Source organism: Dipodomys merriami, unplaced genomic scaffold, assembly GCF_024711535.1.
Source record: "Dipodomys merriami isolate MVZ:Mamm:240054 unplaced genomic scaffold, mDipMer1.0.p SCAF_693, whole genome shotgun sequence".
NCBI lineage: Eukaryota > Metazoa > Chordata > Mammalia > Rodentia > Heteromyidae > Dipodomys > Dipodomys merriami.
Genome location: NW_027206283.1, coordinates 442,267 through 452,300, shown reverse-complemented (window position 1 = coordinate 452,300; position 10,034 = coordinate 442,267).

Sequence of the window (10,034 nt, the reverse complement as noted above, 5' to 3'; positions counted from 1 at the left end):
CTGAGGAACCCACACCGCCTTTTGTGTTAACCAAGGTATGGGTACCGCACCTTCAGTGGAAGCTTTGTTTTCAGAGGCCCCTAAGAAAAACCCAAACCCTTCCTGTCCTGTTTAGGAAGTGGCTCTATCGGCTCCTTGCGTCCTTGGAGACACCGACCAAGCCCCAAGGCTGGCACAAATCCTTGCTGTTTCATCATATTCTGACTGGCCTCAGAATAATCATTAGTTAAAGTTAGCTTTAGCTGTTGCTGCACATCTCTTCCCCAAAGAATGACAGGGACGTCTACCACAAATGGCTGCATTTTTCCAACTTGGCCTTCGTCTGTTTTCCAAGTCAATTCTTTTGCACTTAACTGTGGGGCATCGGCATAGCCCAGCCCTTGTAAGGTCTGGGAGGATTTCTGAGTTGGCCATTGGTTTGGCCACTCCCCTCTTTGGATGATGCTTCGATCTGCCCCTGTATCCACCAGTCCCTCAAATCTTTTCCCTTCCACTTGGAGAATTAGCATGGGTCTTTGGTCTAAAGTTATGGACAGGCATGTAAGGTCGACTCCAGTGGAGCCTAGCCCTTTATCTCCTCTCTCTATCTCCTTAGCGGGGAAGTTGCCATGAAGAGAAGGCAAAAGCAGGAGCTGTGCAATTCTATCCCCGGGAGAAATGGACACCACTCCATGGGGGACATGGCAAAGGACCTTGATAGTCCCCATATAGTCAGGGTCAATCACTCCCGGGAAAATTATTAATCCTCTCATTGTGGAGGAGGAGCGTCCTAAAACTATTCCTACAGTGCCTTCATCTAAGGGTCCTGTCATGTCTGTCTCCACAATCTGGACACCCATCTGCTGTGTTAATACCCGTCCAGAGGTGGCACAGAGGTCCAACCCTGCGGAGCCTGAGGTTGCTCTCTTTGGCTGGGGGTTGTTGCGGGTGCTGTCCGGGAGCCAGAGTCTGATATGCCCCGTAAATTTTCGGGCCCTGGGGATGAGGGCCCTCATTCCTGTTTTTTGGCTCTGGTTCCGAATCAGCTTTTGGAGTAATTTGGGGGATAAAATGTCCATTGATGTCTCTAACTGATCTGCACTCGTTGACCCAATCCTTTCCCTTTTTACAACGAGGACACACTCCTGGAGTCCTTGGCGGCCTGGGTATGTTTTGCGCAGGACCACCATTTTTTGGGCACTGTTGTCTAAAATGTCCCGACTGACCACACCGGAAACACCCTTTTCCTTTACTATCTTTTGCGGCCCCGGCAGCCGACAAGACAGCACCTGCCAGCCCCGCATTGGTCAGGGGGCCACCTACTTCTCTGTAGGCTTTTAACCAAGCTTCTAGGCTTTGAGTTCTTACTGGGGTAATTGCCCTCTGACATTCCTTGGTGCTTTGTTGAAAAATGATTTGCTTTACAAATGGCATGGCTGTTTCCAGATTTCCTAACACCCGCTCGGCTGTCTCTAGCATACGGGCAACAAAATCAGAAAATGGCTCATTAGGGGCCTGCATGATTTTTGTTAGATTGCCAGCCATCTCTCCCTTGTTTGGGAGGGCCCGCCAGGACTTGTAAAAGATCTCGTTTACCTGGCGGTATACTTCAAAGGGATATCCTGTCTGGTCTACCGTGTAGGGCCCCTGCCCGAGAAGCATATCTACGGTCCAGTCCGGGTGCCCGTCACGGACATTTTGTCTGTATTGGGCTTGAGCCTTGTCTTGAACAATAGACCGGAAATCGAGGAACTGCCCAGGATTGAGACAGGTACGGGCTACCTCAAACCAGTCCGTGGGCGTCATAACATTGACAGTCAGTCTTCAGAGCAGGGCAGTGGTATAATTAGCCGTCACTCCATAAGTCCGGACTGCCTCAACTAAATCCTTAAGCTGGAAGTAGGAAACCGGTTCAAAATTTCTTTCATTAGTAACTGGATTTTCAAAAACTGGAAAAGCGGCTGCCAGCCGCGACCAGGTACTTCCTTTTATAAAGTGACTCCGCCCCGCCGGCGGGCACGCCCCGGGGGCCAACCGGTGAGGGCCAGCTCCGTTTCCTCTTCCTGGCTGCTGCGGTACTCCCACCCCTAGGGGGCACCACCCCCCATATCTGTCTGCCTCATACTCCGCCGCAGCCTCTTCTAACTCTTCACTATCAGCTGGATCGAGCTGTTCTCCCTCCTCCTCTAACATTTCTTCCTCTGAGTCACTCACAAGATCACTGCATTCTTGGTCCCGCCCTTCCACATGTAGGGCTGAGAACCGGTTTGCTTTTAAAGAAGGACATAGGGGTCTCCATGAGACCCCCTCCTCCCTAAGACCCTTCTCCTTTTGTGAGGGCTGCAGTCCCTCCTGCTTTAATTCTTTAGGATCCTTTTGTCTTTTTTCCCTTTTTCTTTTAGGCCTATTTTCCTCCCCATTACTGGATGCTGACTCTGATAGACTATCCTGATGCCGTGTTAGTACTTTGCATCCTTCCTGGATTAAATCAAACCCTCCCTCCTCGAGGCAAGTGCGCACCATCAAAAAGACAAGCCACAAAGGAAGAAGCAATGCAAGCAACCAATAAATATCTAAATCTACAGTGAACAGCATACCGGGGGATACTTACCGACGTCCCCTCTCCGTGTGTTGAGTTCTGGCTCCGGTTCGGCCTCTCGCGCGGGTCCCGGGTTTCGGCACCACTTTGTGGCGCGCGCCTTCTCGACCAGCGAGGAAGAACGACCACCACACCAGGAGTCTTCTCAGATCACGCTTTATTGGAGAGCCTTTTAGTTGATGGGAGAGCTTGAGCACGAGAGAGAGTGCACCCGAAACATGGCCACTTATATAGGGAATAGAAACACGGGTCTTTCTGTCATTGATCGTCTGCCTTGCACCGTCACCAGGTGCCACGGGATTGGCTGGGGACTCTACGTGGCTCGTGCATGCGCAAAGCCCAGGACCCACCGTCCCGCCAAGCACCACCTGAAAGGGAGTGGTTACCTCAAAGCTGCAAGGGAGTGGGCGCCATCTTGTAATGGCGTTTACCCTGGCTCCCTACAAGAACTAATGCCTACTGGTATAAGAAGAAAAAAATATGCAAAGAATAGAATCTGAGCAGTGTACATGAGTGTCCATAATTTTAAACTACTCCCAATTACACTTTGTAAAAGACTGAATGTGGCTTATCTAAGGGAAAACATCAACACATGACATAAATGAAATTAAAAATCTCATGAAAAGAGAGAAGGAGTTTCTGGAAAATAATAGTTTAACAAATGGTGGTCAAAATATTTCTAGTACTGACAAAATTGCATGCCTATTTGTTTAGATCCAAAAAAGGAACCAAGTTTTTCGAGCTGATTTGAAACTTTGGCAAAGTAGCAGGATACATCTGTAACATTATTATGGATGTTGACTCTGGCATGGAATTCATTTCCTCTTTGATCTGACAAATGAATATATGAAAGAACATAATTTCTCTAACTAAATATCAAGACCTAACTAAACATATCATCAGAAAAGTCATCATGTAAGCTGTATTGCAACTGGGGTAAAAGAAAAATCCTTCATAGTGATTCTGTATTTATTGTATATGTTGATGTTTTTCGTAAAGTATTTCCTTTAGTTTGCATTTTCAAAACATTGTGTTACATGATGTATATCTTGGTAACTAATTTTGGGTGCCTCCTTAAATTTTGTTCTGAGTAAAATGTCTCACTTCAGTTTCTAACCCATGAAATTATGTTGATTCCAAAACATTCTAATAACCACTGTATATAATACACAAAATCTCATAAGCATGACACCAGTAAGCATTGGTTATCATTTTGATATCAGGGTGCCATGACTTATAAGGCCTATCTGCATGAGTATCATTGTACCGTGACTCCTCAGCCTAAATTTAGCCACTGTTAAAAAATGTTTATATCTTTCATTGTCACCCATCTGAGATTAAATCTGAGTATAAAGCCTAAGGAAAATGATAAAGTAAGAGTTTAACTTTTCTGGATATAAAGTAAACAAAATGCAGCATAGGGTAACTCACTGGTTTAAAGTCAACGTATTTCACCAAAACATTCTAAGCATTTCCTTACGATATGTATTATTCTCATGAAGGGAATGGGGAATTTGAGAAGAGGACTAACCAAGCATTGTCTTCAAATATATATAATTTGGATTTATCTCTAAATTTCACTATAAACATTTCTGATAAAAACTTAATAATTGATTTTCTGGTCAGATTTAATATATCCTACTTTCATGTACCAAACTACATTCAGAAAATGCAATACATCAATTAACTAAAAAAAAGTCCTGGCAGAAAAAAATGGCATCTCGTTATTATGGAATGCCCAATTCTTAGGTATTATGTCTCCAGTTAATGAATGTGATTGTTTAAATGCTTCATAAAGTTTTAATTAAAATCCATCAGTGTAACCCCTCTGTACAGTATGTTCTCAAATAAAATAAAATAAAATATTAAAAAAATCCATCAGTGTACTATAATATAATTGTGGATAATTTTATCCTAGAATCATTCATGAACTGCCCATTCAATCAAGACATACATCAAATTCATTTGGTATTCATACGGATATGAATGAGTTTCTTAGGAACTCCTGCCATTTGGAGGTGCCAGGACCAGGATTCGAACTGTGGGCTTCAGCTCCCACCACTTTAAACCGAGGATTAGGAACTCACCTGTCTGTCCAAGAACATCAGCAAGACCAATGATTAGGCAGGCAGCAGTGGCACTCAGCAGTCCTCCTTGATACTGAAAAGGCTGTGATAGGAGGATCATGGTTGAAGTCACCCTAGGGAAGAAAGTCCTTGAGAACCATGTCCAACTTCAGGGCCAACGAAACCAGAAGTATAGCCGTATGGTTCCAGTGTTAGAGGGCTATCCTTAAGTAAAAGCAGCTCATGGACTGTGCCCAGATTCTGAGTTCAAGGTCCAGGATTGGCAACAAACAGACATACACAACAATCTGTGCAGCCATCCACTTAAAGCAGGTCACCCTCAACAGCCTTTATTTACATTTTATTTTGAGGCCAACACAGGAAGAATCACAAACAAGGCAGGGGAAGAGAAGATCAGGTTTCTTAGAAGTAACCGGTATTCAGAAAATTAAACTTAGGGACATAAAATGGTAGCCTACTTATATAAAAACTAACATTAAGAAAAGGATGAAGGGCCTGGGAATGTGGATTAGTGGTAGAATGCTTGCCTAGCATGCAAGAAGCCCTGGGTTCAATTCCTCAGTAGCACATTCAAGAAAAAAATAGAATTGGTGTTGTGGCTCAAGTGGTAGCATGCTAGAGACAGTGCCAGGCTTTGCTTTCAACCCAAGATCTGGCAAAGAAATAGCTACTTAGGTAGGTAGGTAGGTAGATGATAGATAGATAGATAGATAGATAGATAGATAGATAGATAGATAGATAGATAGATAGATAGATAGATAGATAGATAGATAGAAAGATAGATAGATAGATAGATAGATAGATAGATAGATAGATAGATAGATAGATAGATAGATAGATAGATAGATAGATAGATAGATAGATAGATAGATAGAAATATGATAGATGAATCTGGACTTGGATGTCAGGAGGATAGTAAGGAAGACTTCCCAGTCATTAGGCCTTCTGCAGTGTGCCAGGACACCAACATGGCCTTCACACAACCAGAGAACAGGAAGACTGTCTCTTTCCACTTCTCAGGTAGCCAAGGGCCCCAGAGTCAAGAGGTCAGAGCCAGGTTCTAAGTGAGGTGCTTGGAGACAGTAGAGAAAAGGCCTTGCCTCTCCTTAGGCGGGGGATTTGCATTAATTATGTGGAGAATGAAGGAAGGAGAATGGACTGGCAGAGGTAGAAGGGCCTTCAAATCTGACAGATGGAACGTCAAAGACCTACTCCCTAAGACCAAAGAGCAAGGTTTTCTACTCTGTTCCTGCCCTCTCTCCCAATAAAATGGCTCTCTATTGTTAACTTAAAGATAGCCTGAGGCTCCCTTCACCTGAGGGAGGAAGGTTAGCCATTGTTTGAAGAGGCTGAGAAAAGCCTGACCCTTGTGTAACTCTGACAAATGTGTCATGTTTCCCCTCATTACTGGCCATGCCTGGAATGTTGAGTGTGTACATTCTGCCTCCTAACCCTGCATGTCTTTTTCTCTTCACCTAGCCTGGCATTTGTAACTGTTTTTTGCATTCAAATATTGTTACATTGGAGTTCTTCCTGCAAACAGGGCTATTGCTTGGATGCTGAGAACTTCATTTGAACCCAGGATGGGTGAATAATGTTTCTTTCCTGCTTCTATCGCTCAAGAACTCTAACAACCATTAGCGTACAAGTAACGTCTCATCACCAAGGGAAACACAGGAAGTTCTTGAATATCTGACCTTTCAGAAGTGGAATTCAGAGTTTCAGACTTTCCTACCCTGGCTGGCTTCACCCTATGATCCTCAGACCTCAGCCTCCGGAGCTAGGGTGACAGGCGTTTGCTACTGGTGCTCTGCTAGGTTCAGAACTGTAATTACATTGATATTACAAGTCAACTGCTTATCACAAAGGGCTTGGGCAACATATTAAGCCTTTCAACAATGGACCTTTCAGAAGCCTGTAGGACACAAGGTTATAATCCTAGCGTCTGAGAGGTTGTGTGTATGGATGGGCTACACTTGAACCTTGAGCTCTGACTCCAATTCTGGTGTACATGAGCATTCATTTTCCTGAGAATGTTATCCTAATTAGCAAATAGCAAAATACTTCGCTGAACCCTCACTTTTTTCCACTTTTGTGTCTCAAACACAAGCCTGGGCACTGTCCCTGAGCCCTTCAGCTCAAGGCGAACTCTTTACCACTTGCCCCACAGCACCAAATGTGGTCTTTTTGTGGTTCATTGGAGTTAATAGCCTAACAGGTTTTCCTTGCCTCGGCTGTCTTTGAACTGTGGTCTTCAGATCTCAGCCTCCTGAGAAGTTATGGTTCCAGTTGTGAGCCACAGGCATCTGGCCTATTGTTTTTCACAGTCCAGGTGCTTGATCTTAGGCCCTGGGTACTGTTTCTGAGCTCCTTTTTCTCAAGTCTAAGGCTGTGCTACTTGAGCCACTGTGATTATGTGGCACTGAGGATTCAAACCCTAGCATTCATGCATCCTGAGCCAGCTCTCTACTACTAAGCCACATTTCTAGCCCCACCCTTACAATTTTATCCCTCAACTTGCCTATCCCCAAGAAAAGGCTTCTGAGTAAAAATCATCTAAAGAAATTCCTATAGGAAGGTTCCAAAGATAAAGCACACAAAGCTCATACTTGGGAGAGACTCTAAACATGTGAATACTGTGACACATGCTTCCATTTAATTATGTATCATGTTTCAACACTTAATAAAATATTAATGAAAAACGAGTCAATGTCCTAAATTATTGTGTATACATTTATAATAGATGTACAACATGTACTAAATATTATGTGTATAATAATAGTAAATACAATATATACAATAAATAAATGAATCAAGTAAAAAATAAAATAAATACAAAAATCAATAATAAAAATCATAATATGTAATACACATCCACATGTAAATATATATTGTATATTACCCATATATAGGAATACTTTTTTTCCATTGCAGGGCTTTCATTCAGACCCTTGTAACTCTAGCCTGAATTTCTTTTCCTCAAGGACAGTAAGCTTTGTCTTCACCCATGGTGCAAAAGAGTTACCTCGATGGTGAGATCAAATCCCAGCAATGATGGAAATACTGGCCCAAGTTCCAAGATAGTGACAATTTTTTAATGGAAGCAGTTATGTTTATTCAGTGACATACTGAACATTTTTAAAAAAGCAGTGGAGAATTTTGTACATCTATTCAGACATCTTTCTCTTACCCCCAAAATGCTTCTTTTGAGCACTACTTTTCTTCATTTTTTGTTGTAAAAATGTTGTACAGACAGGTTACAGTTAAATGAGCATGGTAATGAGTACATTTCCTATTGAGCATTGTTGCCTCCTTCTTTGTTTTCCCCCTACTATCACTTCCCTGCCTGCTCGACAACTACTCTCCCTGCCGAGATCAGTGACTTAATTTTTATTTTTGGATTTGTATGGGGTTTGAACTCAAGTAGTGGCAACTCTGCACTTTCCCTCACATTGCTACATATTTACCAAGACCCTGAGTTCAAATCCCAGGCTAGGAAACAAAACTGGTAGAAATTCCAAACCAGGGAGCTATGTTTCTTTTTTAATTTAAATATTTTTTAATTTATTCTTTATTTTGTCGACATGCGGCTTGAGCTCAGATAGAGGCAACTCTGCCTCAACTTCAATTGCCCTAGGGTGGGGTGCACCCTCGGACCCATAGACAATCCAGGGATCCTAGGTCCAGAGGGCTTACAGGAAGAAAAATCAATAACATAGCATAAAAAGTGGTGAGCTGCAGAGGGCTGGGTGATTTAAGTTTTTTTATTTGCAAGGTGACCATCCTGGGTCTGAATGACATGGCTGCAAAGTGAACCTGACCTGCCATATCTGAATGCTGGCGTGCTATCAGGGAACCCATAGGCCAACCTGTCAACATAGGCCCTGGGTTCAAATCCCGGTCCTGACACCTACCAATGGCAGGAGACCACAAAAAACTCATTCCTATTCATAGGAATACCAATTGAGAGTAGTTCATGCTTTGGTCTAGTCTAAAATTGGAAGCAATAAACCTAGGATGCTGATTCATCTTAATTAATAGATTATTATTCATGAAAAGAATAATATTCCTTCAATGGTGGTATAATAAATGCCTAAGAGTTGGTAGGAACATAGTAAGTTTCCTTCAATCATAGATATATGGCTTTGGTGCTCTTTACCAATACATATTTATTTGTATACCACCCTCTGCCTATCCATGTATCACTGTTTTGGCCAAACCTGGGACTGGTTCTCAGCACCTGGGAACCACCTGACAGCTTCATTGATTAGAGGCTGCCGTGCTCACACTCATCCATTCATGAATTGGGCTTGCTAATCCCTGAGATCATATCCACGCACTGCCAAAAATTTAATCTTGGAGTAAGAAGCCAAGTATGACACATGTTTTCCTTTTCTGGGAGAGTCCTCGGTGTCAAGCATGATGCAGAACGTATAGACAAATCTGGATGCTGTGATATATGATGTAAACACTGTAATAAATGTTAGAGGGGTCATCAGAGTCAATAAAATAAATGGTAAATAAATGAATAAAACAATAAATAAAATGAATAACCACATCCAACAAAATATGGAATATCTGTATGGAAGTATAAATCCTATCTTTAAAATGGATATAAGGAGTATGTTTTCCAGGCCTGAGGCTTGAATTCAGGCCTAGGGAACACGAATGCCTTTCTTGTCTTCAAACATCATGAGATTCCCTTCCCTCCCGGTGTTGCATATTTACCCAGACCTTGAGTTCAAATCCCAGGCGAGGCAGAAAAAATGGCATGAATTGCAAATTAGGGAGCTAAATATGTTTTTTTAATTGCAGGCCATTGGAGAAGCCATAATCCTGCCCAGCAACATAGGCCTACATTTCGAATGCCAGTCATGCCACTTCTGGATGGTGGGAGATCCTAAGAGGCTCGTTCCTATCCACAGGAATAAAGATGGAATGTTCTCAATGTCACAGTTGAATGAGATGCTCATGAATGATACTTGTATACAATTAGACGTCATGATTTCAGTCGGTTGATTGATTTTATTTAATATCTTATGAAGCATTAAAAGAATATTATTTCTCACAAAGACACAATAATTTCAGGACACTGATTTACTTAATAGTTAATTAAAGATGAAAATAATAACATAAATTATCTGGAGGCATAATAAATACCCAAGTATTTGTAGGAATGTAGTCTATATAAATGAACAATGGATAGACATCTCTATCCATAAAGATATATATTTATTAGCATACTACAATCTGCATGTCAATCTGTACTTGTTTTGTCAAACCCTTGTTCTCTATCTCAGACCTTGGGAACTGCCTATCAGCTCAATTTGCCCCAGGATGGCATGCTGACACACACCCTTTCATGAATT